Source organism: Anopheles arabiensis, chromosome X, assembly GCF_016920715.1.
Source record: "Anopheles arabiensis isolate DONGOLA chromosome X, AaraD3, whole genome shotgun sequence".
Lineage (NCBI taxonomy): Eukaryota > Metazoa > Arthropoda > Insecta > Diptera > Culicidae > Anopheles > Anopheles arabiensis.
In genome coordinates this window covers 5,553,405-5,568,689 of record NC_053519.1, presented here as the reverse complement: position 1 = coordinate 5,568,689, position 15,285 = coordinate 5,553,405, and the positions used below count along the sequence as shown (strand labels likewise).

The 15,285-nt window shown below is 45.9% G+C and overlaps 1 protein-coding gene across 4 annotated transcripts in view; it reads left to right on the top strand.

Moving 5' to 3' along the window:
• Nucleotides 1–15,285, top strand: part of LOC120906221 (irregular chiasm C-roughest protein-like) — a 219,185-nt gene that overhangs the window by 92,986 nt on the left and 110,914 nt on the right. The gene's annotated exons all lie outside the window — the stretch shown is intronic.

The following is a 15,285-nucleotide window of genomic DNA, read 5'->3' as shown; positions in this document are numbered from 1 at the left end:
TGCCCGGGCCAACGAGCGCCACGCGAACACCGACCTCCAAGCGTGCCCTTTCCCACCCCCACCCCCCCTCCGCCCCCCTCCCTTTATCTGCTTCTGGTCCGGTCGGGCCACGCGAACGCTGCATCCCTTTTCGCTGCTCCTTCCATCCTTCATCTTGATCGAGCCGGCGGGAAGCGTGGCAGCAACGGGGTGCTCCCGCACCGCGGTCACAACCGGGGATGGCCCACCGGGACAAGATTATTAAACAGAAATCGAGCGATTTAATGACCGTTCGAACGACTGAGGTGGACGCGCGGGGAGGGAGCGGTCGAACTGAAGTTAAACGGAAACCCCTTTCGCTTGCCCTTTTTTTCTCTCTCTTCGTTCCCTTGTTTTCGCCGCTGGGGGGTTTGTGCCTTGCAAGGGAAGGGTTTCGGAGAGGCGAGTGGGTATAGAACGGGGTAGATAATTTTTCTGCTCTTCTCTTCCACGCCGATTACCACGCGCAGCGCCGCCTTTTTGTTCTCTCTTTTTCCCATCTTTAATCTCTGTTTTACAAGCACATCGCGTGGCGGGCGCTCGCAACCGTCCTTGAGGGAGACGGCAAAATCAATTTCTTCAAACCCAGCGGAGTCGCGAGCCGTTGCAGCAGCACACGCACGCAGCGGCAGCAGGGAAGGAAAACTACAAGCAGCAAAAAAGAAAACAACGCACTGCCGCCATTCACTCATTTATTTGCTTCTCATTTATTCCACCGTTTCTCCCTTCGCGGACTGCTGCAACAAAGCAACAGCAGCAGCAGCAGCAGCATAAAAAACAAAACACTACTGCGCTTAAAAGCGGGTCACATGCAAGACAGAAGGTTGCAGTCCGCTGCTTCGCTCGCTCGCTCGCTCGCTTTCTTTTTAAACTTTACCTTTTTTTTGTGTTTTTCTTTCCCTACGCAGTCTCGGTGCTTTTCCTCGGTGGACGTGCGCCTTTTGCTTCGTGCTCTTTTGATCCGGAGGCATCCCGATTTTACGAGCACGGCGAAGCACTCGAAGGGACGAATAAATTACTCACAACTCTCTGTCGTTGCAGAGTATCCCCCCCTTCCCCCCTACTCCCCCCCTTTTTTGTACCGATGTTACGCCACGTTTGCGTAGCGGGTTCCTCACTTGCCCATTCTCACAGGATGTCCAGGTCCAGGACAGCCACACATACACACGCACACACATCTGGACATCTGGGCCAGCTTTATGGGAGTTTTTTTTTTTGGCATGCACCATGAAATCATTCCCTCACCCTTTGCAGCGTCCTTTTCGCGTCCGCCCAGCATCATTCATTTCGGGCAACGCGCGCGTCTTAGCAGCCCGAAGGCTCCCCATTCCTTTGCGTTTCTCCGTGGGATTGGCAGCGTTTATCTACTTTAGCTCTTATCCCGGCCCTTGGCAACCCCTCTCCCATTTTCGCCCGCCCTCCGTCCCGTTTACCCAATCCATTTGACTTCTTACGATTACGAGCGTCCGATTACGAGGCGAGTCCCCCCCCCCGCCACTCCATCTCCAAGCAGGCGTCGGTCCTGCCGACTTTGACAACAATCGACGACTTTTATGTTTTATGATCCAGCCCAACTTCCCCTAAACTTTTTGTGCTTGGTTTCTCTTTGCGGGAGCGGAATATTTGGGACGAGCGGAATTTCAAGTGCGTCGGCTAGGTCGGAATCAAATCGTTACGGTTTTGGGGCGTTAAATTGAGCGATTCGCAAGCGCAACGTCCGGGCGTCCCGCCGGGGTAAGGTTGATTGAAATTTACTGTTCCACTCCACTCGCTCACTTTCTCACAGGCGGGGGTTTTGTTTTTGTGCGTTGTTTGGTTTTGGGCTAGAACACCCAAGCCAATGCTATTTTACCACAAAATTGAATTGTTTCGCTAGAGGTGACTCCTCCTGCAAGGTAGCAGGATGGTAACCGAGTCACGTCCCGATTTTAGTTCACTTTTGACAGCTTCCACATGCCGAGGGACGAGCGTTTGCATATGGCAATGACAAGGGGATGCGCAAATCATTCCTATCCCTCATACTTTCCCGATTTATGTCTCAATATTGAGGTAAGGATGCACTTTCGGAATCAAAATTGTAAGTGTAACAATTTGTAATAAATCTGTAGGAGCTAAACTTACCGACTATCAAGGACTTCTCAAGTTGAAACCATCAATGGGTGAAATACATTCCAGATATACTTTCTAGCACCTCACGGAAGTTGAAATAAGAACTCTGTTGGTAAAAAAACATAAATCCCAGACAAAATGTGATGTACTAGCCAACTTGAAAGGATTTAATAGCCACTGCAAACAAGAAATGATACTCTTGCTAAGTTTCTAACCTTACTATTCCTGAGGCAAGGGACTATACCTCAGCAAGACTGTTGTCTCTGCCTGCATTATCTTGTACAATCAACCGTATTCTAGCGCACTCAATTTTACTCTCATCTTCGTTTATGAGCAACGGTACGACGTATAATTCGATTGAGCATCATATCCTCAGATTTTTACAAGATTATTTGAGCACAAGTAATCGAAATCCACATCTGGAGAATTTTGTAGTTTTATAGATTAAAGTCCTCAATGTTTGTCGTTATGGGATAGAGGTCGCTAGCAAGATCTCAAAATCTAAAGTTAATCCAATATTATGATACCTGTAACTTTGTATGAAGGTTTGTCTGAGTGATACAACACATCCATTACTGCCAGAAGAAGCAAAACAAAAACATCTATGACAGCTATGGCACCAAATATGAAGAAACAAAACAGATATTCTGGTTCATCCGGTTGCAAATTAAGCTCTGCAAACAAGCGTAAATATTACCAACCAGCAAAAACAAAAACAACCTTCATCCGCATGTGATAAAACCCACTCATCCTGCCCTCATCGCTTACCCACAGCATTTGCGTACGCTGTCTCGCGTTCTCCTTCTCTCAGACCAGTCGAACCTATCAGGCCAAGATAAATAAGCGAAAAACCAAAACAAAGCATCTCGATTGCATCTTCCCGCGCCGGCATTCCGCTCCCGCCGCGAATGACTTTGGTTGAATAATGTATCCGAAAAAGGTCGTCGGAAGCTCCGAGACGATGGCAGTAGAAAAGCCGTGCGGCCATAAATAAATCATTTCCTTTTCCCCATTAATCCACTGCATCCCTTGCCGGTGGCGCGCGCGTCGGTCAGCTGGAGGTCTTCGGGACTTGTCTTCCTCTATCCGAACTTCAAGGGCCAGTGATTTCCATCAATTATTTACATTGATCTCGTACTGTAAATCATTCTAATTGATTATATTCCAATGCCACTAATTTCCAGGTTCCACTGCCGGTTTGTCTGTGTGTGTGTGTGTGTGTGTGTGTGTGTGTGTGTGTGTGTGTGTGTGTGTGTGTGTGTGTGTGTGTGTGTGTGTGTGTGTGTGTGTGTGTGTGTGTGTGTGTGTGTGTGTGTGTGTGTGTGTGTGATTGTGTTTTGTGTCAGTTGGTGTGTCGGCACTGACTCGGCAAACTTTGTCATGCAAAACGCAAACGCTTGTAGATCGTCTTGCTCATCGCTCGGGCCCGCAAACTGTAACTGATCGGATTTCGACGATTGTCATGCTGCCTTCTTCTGTCTAGCCGATGATCGCACCTTCGCTAAGCCTCCGCATTGCTGCCGCAAACGCCAAGGCGGGCCAACAAACCGAAAATCTTAAATTCTATACAGTTGAGTGAGTGGTGCCTCGGTGTACCACACGCATCTCGATCTCGTTCTTGTGCCTGTTCTCTTGTGTTCTTGTCCACTCTCGTTGTTTCGATCGGAGATCAGAGTGTCTGCTAGCCCCGTGTTAGCGCTACCTGCCCATCGAAAAAGGTACGCATTTCAGAAACGGGTTCGTCTGCGATTGGGAAGAAACAAACAACAGACAGCGGAGATAACATGCCGGGAGAAGAAAACAGAGAAAAAAAAAACCAGACCACAACGCACAGCCCGCACAGGGAACTTCACTCTTCTACTTATAATTGATGACGGAGCGGAATCCTGCCGAAAAATTAAGTTCTCCATTCCCCGCGTGTACCAGGTGCGTGCGCGCGGTGGGTTTCCGTTTTCGTCCGCTCTACCGAGGGCACCCGGTGCGGCGATCGTATCTGCCCAGAACCCGGTTACCACCAGCGGTGGCACTGGGGGAGCCCCGGTACAGTTCGGCAGCGTCCAGTTCCAGCACTACATGCTCTACCCTTGCGCGAAGATTGAAGTATTAATTAGCTAAACTGTGATTTCTTGCTGCTATCGGGACAATCATCCGCGGGAGCACTGGACGCAGTGATGGACACACGTTCGAGACATCAGCACAGCACAGCTGGGTCAGGGTTTTGGGGCTTGGGTCTGGTTTTTAATGTGATTTTTATGCCGGTATGATGATCTTGACGAGATATTAAGCAGGGTTGGTGAGACATTGGGGAAGAATGTTAATTGAAGATGCTGCAGATGTTTGTGCTGGGGTAGCTAATAGGACATTCCGAAGCATCTCAAGTTTCCCCACATAGTAATGTACCGATCTTCTGAGTAGCTAGAATTTTGATAATCTGATAACACACATCTTGAGTTTCTACAGAACATGTCGATCATGTTGAGATGTAGAATAGAGTAGTGGATAAGACATCCTTACTTCAACGACCTAGAATTCGGAGCAGTTCACAATATCTGCTCACTTTCCAATAAACTCACAAAAAAATCAACTGTGTTAGATTCAAAGTTCTTAGGCTCTAGTGGGAGTTTGGAGAATATTCCAGTAAATTTAAGCGAGCATCAAACAAACAAACTTTTATCATGAAATACAGGATCAACATCTTTGACCAAATGCTCCCGATGCTTGTACGCGGGTCGCTTCGGACAAGAATAACGTCGGACGGTCACCATCTGGCTAGCAGGCAGCACGCCAAGTGCCAGCTGAGGGCCGAAACAATTACAGAAACCGATGCACAACGGCTTCTGAAATATTGTTAGTTTATCCGCTCCGCTTGCTGTGTGCTGCGTCCATGGAGTTCTTAACCCCCCCCCCCCCGGGTCTCCACAAACACTGAAGAACTGAACAAGAAACAAACAAAAACAAAAAAAAAGACACCAACAACTAACAACAGTGGAGGTGGAGGAAATAAATCAAGAACCAATAACCGGGAGAGTCCTATTCCCGGATATAGGTATTGATTTTTGTGCGCCGCAGTTTCGCTTGCACACGAGCAAGGCGTGTGTGGGTTTGTGTCTGGTGCGGCGTTTCTTAGCCTCGATGGCCTCCCGCAACCGCCGACTTCAATGTGCACACAGTGCACAGGATGCACACAAACAACACAGCACAGCATAGCGAACCCGGGCAGTAGCGCTGGCTAGGCCCTGTGTGCCAGGGCCAACCAGTCCAGCGCAACAACCGAAACCGAGACCTGAACAAAAAGTCCATAAATTATCGCTTCGGCAAAAGTCAGCAAGACCTCCGTTCCGCCCAAACAAATCCTGCTAGAAGAAGTGAAGGTAGTGGTGAACGTTTCCCTAGCGCCACCACCACCATTCTGGATCGTTCGTTTCGGTGCTTCCGCCTTTTCGACAAACATATTTGTTTAAAAGCTCAAAAACTAGGACTCTCGGCACTATCCGGAACATCGCGCAATGAAAGAGAGAGAGAGAGAGAGAAAGAGCAATAGGCAGATGCATCAAATGCAAACGACATCGTTGGTGGATGGGGAAGGCATGGATTGGAAGCAGTGGTGGAAAGGCGCAAAGCCGATCACTATCCATTTCAATCGATTTGTTATCAGCACAAAATTTGCACAAAACACCTACCGCCTGCCCGAACCTAGCAACCTGTCGACTGCAGCAGCAACGTGTTGGCCGGGAACGGCTAATGGTGGTGACAACCGCCCCCACCACCACCCGACGAAGCGGCAGAAGGGGCAGAAAATCAATAGTCTGCTTAACACGTCCCGGTTTTTGTGTGTGGCTCGGAAAATGGCTCGCGGAATGATAAAACATTCAGGTTTTGCAAAAATTTTAGGATCCCTCCCCGGTCGCTTTCCCTACCGAGTAAGGGGGTTTGTGCGGGGGGAAAAGGTACAGGATAGTGTAGCGTAAAAATTATCCCGGTCCCGTTTTTGCTCCGGTACGGTGTGTGTGTGTGTCTGCCTTGCTCTATCTGTATGCGTACGAAAATATAAACTAAAGCACAAACTTCATGTTTCTACACATGTCCCTGAACCGGATTTCCAGCCCAGCCCACCCAGCCCCCCCTACTATCCTATCATTTCCGTCGCATGCCTGCAGGACCGACCGTGTGTGTGAGTGTGTGTGTTTGTGTGTGTGAATATGTGTTTTTGCTCCAATGTTTGCAACCCAATTCGATCCGAAATATCGTTTCCTGCTTAACGAACTGCTTTTCCCTCCAGCCGCCGTTCAAAATTTCCAATTTCTCCCTCCCGGCACACACACACACACACACACGCGCGTGGGCACCTCTAACTTTGTTGTTGCGAGTGTGGATAATAATGCTTCGCACGCTGGAACGAGCCTCCAACCCAGGAGCGATAACGAGCGGCAACCATTTGTCGATTTGTTTACCGGCCGACTCTGCCTCGAACTCCGAGCTGTTTGGAAACATACGAATTAAAGTTGTCATCTGCACCCTTCCTGTCCCCTTGCTCCATCCCGGGTGCAGGTTGCTCTTGGATGTTTGGGGGGGGGGGGGGGGGGGGTGGGGGTGGCTGTTTGTGTACAAAGATTTGCATTTTGCAGCATCTCTTCCAGCAACATCAGCATGCGCGGTATGTGTCACCACGACCGCTGGCGACTGCGTTCCGGTGCCACCGGTCGCGTGCGTGTGCTGAGCTGATGAACCTTTGATGGGTGTGTGTTCCGCCGTCCTGCCTGAAAAAAGGAGAAGCCCCGTCCGATCTCGGGAGGTGTTTAATTAAGTTAAAAGCCATTTTCAAACCAAACCGTCCACGGCTGCTCGGTAGAAGGAGCTCGGCAGGAGGAGACTGCACTTCAATTGAACATCAACAAAAAGCAAAACAAAACGTTAACACCGCGAGATGAGGAAGTCTCAGTGGTCGTACTGCGCTACAATTTATTGCCGATCGATTGATCCCCGCTTGCGTGTGTTCGTTGTTTTCCCACCAAAAGAAACGAACAAAAAAAAAAATCAGCATAATTACGCTGGCGTTGGCATCTTTAAATGTGGCTCTAATTAGGTTTCAATCCTGCAGACTTCAGGTTTGCAAATTCTTTCCCATCGGATCGGAACGGATTGGTGTGAATTCTTTGCTCGTTTGCTGTACATCATTACATCATTGTTGCATCCTGTGCTGGCAGTCTTGAATGCTGCAAGTTTGTATTTTACACCAAATTACCAGATTAAGCCACGATTGTATCTGATTGAGCGAAATTAGGTAAGATCTTAGCTAAATTGAGCTATAAATTGAGCGTTGACATGGGCTGGGCATGTCATTCGATTGGCACCAGACAACCAACCGATGGAGCAAAGCATCTTGGGAAATTAAGGAAACGATTTTGCAAGCATTTTTATTGGAAATCTCAATGGATGAAGAATCTGTTACTGTTCTCTTTTGGTTAAGCATGCAAACAATTGTTAATCAATTCGTTTTTAATGTCACTTGTTCAACTTTTTTCCATGTACATTGCTCTCAAGAACAATGTCTAAAACAATCAAATTCCTCGGTTTTTGGAGTGTTTATGCAATGTAACGCTACAGTTGTCATCAATAAGCTCAAATGACACAGCATGGCTTTATGCCAAATCTCTCGACATCCACAAATCTAATTGAATCTGTCCCGGGAAGTACAAGTAGGGGAAAGCGGGGCAAAATGGGCATGTGGGGCAAAATGGGCACCCTCTATTTAAGCATTATTTGACTACAAAGATACTTTCCAATGCTCAAAATGTATTCATTAGAGTGTTCTATGAACACCATGTAAGTTTCATAACCCTTACATAACAAATAACTAAGAAAAATGCAAAATAAGGTTTAGCAGCATATTGATGTAATTTTTGCCACTTCGAAAATAAGCTTAAACGTGTGCCACAGGGATGCGTTGAAGTTTTTAATGATATATTTTTAAAGATATGATATTTCTTTACAATTTGTCTGAAGCAATCAAGGCGATTGAATTCGTATTTTTACTAATATAACAAAAAATACAAAAATGCTACACGTGGGGCTAAATGGGCAGTTACTCTTGGGGCAAAATGGGCAGATGCTTTTGACATACGGCGCTTGGTGAGGCTATGGTGTTGTATTTGTCGCCTCAATAATGATAACAGGCACAGCTTCAAAACATTCGATTTTGTAGATTTAAACGTGTAAAAACTGTTATAATTTTGATAACATATTTTTGGAAGAATTTTAAGGGCTTTTCTGACCAGCAAATCAAAAGATAGAACGAAAAATACATTTCACGAAACGTGCGCAAAAGCATAGACCATTACCTAAGCGCAGTTGTTGTGGCCCATATTGCCCCAGTGTTTTGACGTTTCACAGTTTGTTTACATATGCCCATTTTGCCCCAGGGCTATGCCCATTTTACCCCGCGTGTCAAAATAGCTTCTCGTAAAACATTAACTTTTATTTTACATTATTTTCATGTTTTTAAGTTGTTTTCATTCTATGTGGCAATTTTAATCCATAGATAAATGGTGGAGGCATACAATAATGAAAGAAAAGTTGTGTTTTGTGGCATATTCAAAGGAATATTCAGTAAACTGCTTAACATGCCCATTTTGCCCCGCTTTCCCCTAATAGTAGCAAAGGCATCCAAATAGACTGATTGATATACTTATAGCAAAACTCGACTGGCTAGGCTTTCAAGCACACTTATTGGCATGGCTTCGATCATTTCTGATGAATAGGACGTACTACGTAAAGTTTTGGAAAGGTAGTTCAGATATCTTTACAAAGCACATCTTGGGTTCCTCAGGGTAGCATCCTTGGCCCTTTATTGCTTTCTATATATGTAAATGATGTCTCTTTTGTTTTACCTGTCGGCAGTTACTTAATGTATGCAGATGACGTAAACATATTTCGCCCAATTAACACACCTTCCGACCATAACGAACGGCAGTGCGTGATTAAAATGCTTTCCGACTGAGGCAATCGTAATGTTCTTGTCCTTTGTATAGATAAGTGTGGTATTTTGGTATTTTGGTCGCCTACATCTTGGCACTATTAGGCAATGCAGGTGAATTTCGACGGAATTTCGATATGACACCCTAGTCCGCAAACTGGCCCAACATCCGGCACACGGGTGACGATTTTTCCCCATCGAGTTTTTTCTGCACTAACGTGATGCAAAAAATCTACTCTAACAACTTTGTAGCGAAAACTTGAGCATGAATTGATGAAAATCGAAGGTAGAACTAAAAGCATGCATGTCTTCGTCCACCATAGAACAAGATGCTTATTGTTAGGTGAAGAAACGTTAGAGAAGCGCCGTGCAAAGGGTAAAACAATCTTTATGACCAAACTGCGCACCAAAAGGAGAAATTGACGCATATTAAGTCCATACATGTTAAGTCGCCTATTAAGTCCATACATACACGTTCCTCGCTCTAGTCTTCGTTCATCGTCCCTTATGTATGCAGATAGGCATAATGCGGCAAATGAAACGATATCAGCAATGGCACCCAGTTATAATCTATGCTATGCAGGAGTTGAATTCAACACATCCATTTCTACTATTAGCGAAGGTCTGCGCTATATTAATAGATAAGAATTTACGATATCTTGTGGGGCCATCATTGGCGGACAAGAATTATATAAATATATAACTAATAAAATGAAATAAAATAAAGTAAATATCTTGCCTACAATTATCGTGATTTCTATAATAGTCGCACTTTGCTGACTTACAGAGAAAAATAGATCCGTTGGGTGCCTTACAGCCCAAAATGTTGGGACAATGACTGTATTGTGAGGCCTTTCCAGTCAGGTCATAAGAATATCACCTATCAAGCCTCTCCCTTCACGACTTGCAGACTGTTACAAAGGACGGTATGTTGTGACAATGTTTTATTTTTCAAATATTTTTCAATCTTCTTCTTCTTCTTCTTTGGCTCAACAACCGATGTCGGTCAAGGCCTGCCTGTACCCACTTGTGGGCTTAGGCTTTCAGTGACTAATTGGTTCCCCCCCATAGCAGGATAGTCAGTCCTACGTATGGCGGCGCGGTCTATTTGGGGATTGAACCCATGACGGGCATGTTGTTAAGTCGTACGAGTTGACGACTGTACTACGAGACCGGATTTTTCAATCTACTGTAAGTAAAACAGACAACTCAACAGTTTCACTAGGAACACGCAGGAACTTAGTAACAGCTTGCGAATGACACCGGACAACCTCCAACTCCTCCTTGTGTGCTGTGTTGTGCGAAAAGAAGCGAAATGATGATATTTCTGTTTTTACGAAACTTTTATATTTATTGCTGATAGAGCTGCACCGCTGTTGCATTCACGTCGGGCCCGGCGAATCGTGATAAACATCACAACAGCATCGAACATTAATAATTACAGCCTCACGTGCGCCGCCACGCCAAGCCTCGGTGAGGTTAAATCAAACTCTCGTCTGCGGCCAATCACGGATCACGCGTGTCCCCCCGCGTGTCGGATCGGAATTGGCCATCACACACACACACACACACACGCACGCACGCACGATGGCGACCCGGCGGATGCCGGGCTAATCCCCCACGGGCTCACTCCACGGCGAATGCGCTCCGGATTTCGGACCTCGGGCCGCGCCATAAATCTTGATGAATTATCTGTCCGGTCATTGCTCATTTCCTCGCACGCTGATCACTCGCGCTCGCGCTCGCCCCCCTCCTGCCCCCACTCTTTCACTGGTTGTGTCTGTAGGGGTGGTGTTGTTGCTGTTGCTTTGTTGTCTTCTGTACATCATGCTTCGCACTGCCAGCTCCACACTCTATTTAAAAGCGGATACACATGTCTCTGTATATGTATGTGTCTGTGTGTGTGTGTGTGTGTGTGTGTGTGTGTGTGTGTGTGTGTGTGTGTGTGTGCACGCGCGCGTGCGTGTGCCCAACACACATGTATGGGTCAAAAAAAGCACACACACACACACACACACACACACACACACACACACACACACACACACACAAAACAAAACAGCCAGTACAGCAACAAACACTCTCGTTACCCATTCGCCCCGATCTCACTTCTCATCTCATTTGCTTTCTTTCTGTCTCGCGCAACCTCTTCCCCTTTCCGTTTGATTGCCATCGCTCCCGTTCACGCACATCATCACCTTCCTGCGTTTACACATTATCTATCGGTTCAGCATTCCCCCCCCCACCCCCACCCTCTTCCGGTTGTGTGTCGCGACGAACGCACGTTTCGAGCGCTCGAAGAAGCAAACCGCCAGCCAAAAGATTGCAACGCATCCGCCAACGTAACGCAACGGCGTAACGCTGTACCTCCTCCTCCCCCCCCTCCCAGCCCACCCCAAACGGCTACCCTTTTTCCGATTTTGGGCAGGGTAGCAGCACAAGGGGAAGCCCATTAATTTCCGTAAAACTGGATTAAGTTACGTTGATTTATTTGTTTTAGCGAGCGCACACAGCCGAACGCGTTCGATGAAAACAGTGGTTAATTTTAACGTTCATCTTGTCCACATGCCGAGAACCGATGTGTGGAAAAGTGGGTGGGAAGGAGCGTTGGAAGGTTCATCTGGAGAGTTGCACGGAGAGCCCTGGATGGAGCCGGAATGTGCCGTCCAGCGTCCGTAATGTCTTACTCCAGCGAGTTGACCGACTCCGCACACCCTTCACAACCCACCCACCCCTCCAAACGCACATTCTCACTCATCTTCTCGCACGCCGCGCCGGGGTGAAATACTTTTTCGCACCTCGCGGCCCAGCCGGCATCGCTACCCGCCGCCGCCGGTCCAGCGCTTAATTGAGTTCGAAAAACTTTGGCTCCGGCCATATGTCAGCAGGGTCGCAAATTAGCACACACACGCGCGCGCTTGCACACACACACACACACACACACACACACACACACACACACACACACACACACACACACACACACACACACACACACACACACACACACACACACACACACACACACACACACACACACACACACACACACACACACACACACACACACACACACACACACACACACACACACACACACACACACACACACACACACACACACACACACACACACACACACACACACACACACACACACACACACACACACACACACACACACACACACACACAGTCGAACCGTTAGGAGGCGTTTAATCAATCGTGTGTTTGTGTGTGTGTGTGTGTGCGGACGTGTGATGCTGCAAGAGTTTGGCCCGTGCCGCCGAATCGATCACCGCTCGGCCGTGGCCGTTTAATTTGTTTCATCGCAACTGTCGCAAGGCAAACACACCAATCAGCGCCATCCTGCTGGGAAATGTAACCACCACTGCGACAGGCAATGCGATACCGTACGGGTCCCTGCTGACAGGGACTGACTTTTGCAACCTCAATAAGGTGAGAGTGGACTGTAATTGTGGGTTTCTAGCGAAAACGCAGCGTGGTGATGATTTTGTTGCGCCCGCTGCATGGTGTTAGGAGCGAGGTGGTGCCTGTTTTGCAATGCCGAGTGCATACTTTGCGGGGCAACATCGGTGATGCAAAGCTAGAATGCTGTTTTGTGAGCTGATTTGTTGTATTTTAAACATAATTAAAGCGCAGCGTTACGCAAACGGCACAGTTGTGCGGCACGCATTGTTAAATGAAGTGTAAAAATAACTTGCACTTGGGGCCTGAAACATCAGTTCCATGCAACTATGTATTACCATTTTTCGGTGCAAGGTGTAAGGCTGGATGACTCCTTAGTAGAAGGAAAGAAAAAAAGCTGTTTGTCGTATAATAAATTGTTATAAATAGCTGGTTTTAAACGTTTATTTCGCTTGATTATGCTACTAACGTCTGTTGTAAAGCTTCTTTTCGGGAAAATGCTGGGTGAAAGCAGCTTACACGATGAGTACAAATTCGATTGAACTATTAATCTGCCCTTTTCTGTGAATTATCACTACCAATAAAACCGTTAACACCATTGTAACGTGCTGTGACTCACCGGAAAATATGTGAAGCTCTTTAAAAGGTAAAATATGTAGGTTTGTTTTACTGTGGAAGTAATTCAAAAGAATATCATTGCCATACATGACTGCTTATATGGATTCTCTGTAAAAAAAAAAAAATATTTTTAGCAGCTTAATAAGCTGCTTTTTATAGACAAGCATGGAAGCTTTTTGTGATGATTTTTAGGCCTGGCAAGACTAAATACAGGATTTTCTAGGAGTTCTGATAGCTGTGGGACACTTTATTGACTCTTTCTTACGTGAAATGAACTTGATGTAATGGGAAATTGGACTCTAGGGATTTGTTGGACAAATCCAATAGGAATTTGCAAAGAGTATGTCCAAATTAAGTGCCATAGAATTCAATTTCCATCATATGAAGTTCACTTCCCATAAGAAAGAGTCAAGGAAGTGTCCCACAACTATGAGAAACCCTGTAAAACCCGTTATTATTATTACGAATTATAATTCTTTCAATAGATGAAAAATAACTACGATGTCGTGAGCTATGATTGACATTCATCATGTTTCATTGATTTGCTAGTAGCTACTGCCCATGTCAGTCTTTTTTTTTATTTAAATGTAACAAAATCAATTTAAAATATGACTGACCTCTGGTAGACCATGATAGCCCCACGAATTATATTTATTTTTTAGTTTGTCAGTTTATCTCCGGAGGCATTCATAGCTTAGATTTGCTTCAAATTTTTTGTGGTGTAATTTCTTCGTCAATTCCTATTTATCTGATCCAGATGCATTGAAACACATCAGAACCAATTGTACTGGTTGTTTTCATCGTAAAAATAACAGCGTTTGCTCGTATTATGCTCAGATTTGAACAAAAACACTTAAATAAAAATTGTGTCCGGATTCGAAGCGATGAAGGCTTTAATGACTGTTCGGGGCAGTTGGCGTATTTGCGCTTCGGAATTTCGGTCCAATGTATCTAAGAATATATCAACCGCCGGACTTCAAAAGAAGTAAAGTGGATTATCCAGAGGTATGACCAATTAAATGTAGATTATTAAGAAAATATCATATGCCAAACATGCCTCAAGTACTCAATTCATAAAACTGTGCTCCAACAAAATGCCTTAATTCTGGATATCATATACAAATTTTGCTGCTCCTTGCTGGTCTTGTTCGATCCTATTTCGTTTACTATTTGAAACTAGCGGCTTTTATCGAGTGCTCAATTTGCAGTTTATTTAATTATTTTATCCTTTTAGCAATCAACAAAAACCCCCCGGTAAAGCTGCACGGGGTACCTTCAAATCGTAACGTAACGCATCGCTGACAGGACATTGTGTTTGCCCGTGTAAACTCAAACTGTCGGGCTGATTGCTGATCCTTCGGGTTATTGTATAAAAACGCGCACACTGCATCAATAAATACGAAGCACAAAAAAAAAAAACTAAAATGCCCCCAAAAAAGGGAAAGTGCAGTACGCAACGGCATTGCACAACGCAATCTCATCGCAATAATAAAACCATATGCACTCAAGCATTCGTAATAAAAAAAAGACACTAACGGAACGGAACGGAAAAATGAAACAAGACAACAGAAAACTGCGCTATAAAACGCAAACAAATGCACACACACACACACACACACAGCGAATATTGTTTAACTTTGTCGCGATAAACAATTGGCATCGCGACGGTTTTGAAATGTCACTGTCATGCCCGAAGTATGCAGTGAGCTTTTTGTAGCGATATGTGCTTTTTTTTTTTTATTCTGCAGCCCTCTCTTTGTACTTCCACTCGATTTACAATCATGTCGACCATTTCGTCCTCGTCCGCTTCTCCTCGCGGGAACGGTTCAGTCCGATCAGTCAAAATATCAGAGCGCTGGAAAGGAGCGAGCAACAAAAAAAGCAGCGCATTCCTCGCGCGTTGGAATCAGTTCGAACAGGTTTGCTGCAACTCGCCTGCCGAGAAGGAGAAGAAAAGCGAAACAAAATAACTGGTTCAATACCACTCGTGCGTGGCGGGAGCAGAGGGCGAGAGAGGGGCGAAAAAGGGTACATACCCGTCACACAGAAACCGAACCACCTGCCACTAATTCTCACAGTTCCTTCGACCCGTTCACTGCAGTCACGCAGAAATCCTTCTTTTTTGCTGCCGCCACTTC